Below are 826 nucleotides of genomic sequence, written 5' to 3'. Positions count from 1 at the left end.
TGTATAACATATCAGAGGCGGTTTGAACAATTACATCTTACCGGGGCAGATAAATTTAAACCACCCACTTACCCTAAAAAAATTGTTCTCGCTTCGCTCAATTTAAATAATAACTACTTTAACGTTAATTATGTATCACTAAATATGTTCTTACAATTACTGGTATTTTAAATTTTAATTTATTTAACCAAAATATACATAAAAAATCAATGTTAAGCTTACAAATTAAAAAAAAAAAAAAAATGAAAATGTTGTTTTCTCTGCTTGTTATTTTAGTCCTAGGAAAAATGTATAAATCTATAATAAATAGATATAAATTTATCTAAGATAAATGTTATAATATGTTAAAAACTTAAATGTTAATGTCTTGTATCATACAAAATAATTATCATTATGTATAAATATTAGTATTATAGTTTGTATTTGTTGGGTTTATCATATCATTTAAGACCAACCTAAGTAAAATTATAAATTTTATTTTAGTAAAACATACTTTTCAAATATTATTTATAAATTGCTTGAGTTACCTAATGAATGATTTAGGCATATTTAACATACTAATATTAATTTGTATACTATTTTAAACTACAATCTAAATGTTTACTAAATATTCATTCTGTATAAAGTAAATAAATAATAATATTAATAAAAATACTCAAAATAGTTATGGTTATAACTTATCAATTTTGAAATATTATGATAGATATCGCCAATTCAGTAACATAATAAACAGCTACATATGAAGTAAATAGTACTTTTATAAAACTATCAACAGGTTTATTTTCACAGATTAAAGGGATGTGTTCACAATGTCTGAAAATATGTC

The sequence above is a fragment of the Acyrthosiphon pisum genome, chromosome A2 (assembly GCF_005508785.2).
Source record: "Acyrthosiphon pisum isolate AL4f chromosome A2, pea_aphid_22Mar2018_4r6ur, whole genome shotgun sequence".
Lineage (NCBI taxonomy): Eukaryota > Metazoa > Arthropoda > Insecta > Hemiptera > Aphididae > Acyrthosiphon > Acyrthosiphon pisum.
Note: the sequence above shows the minus strand (reverse complement) of the source record.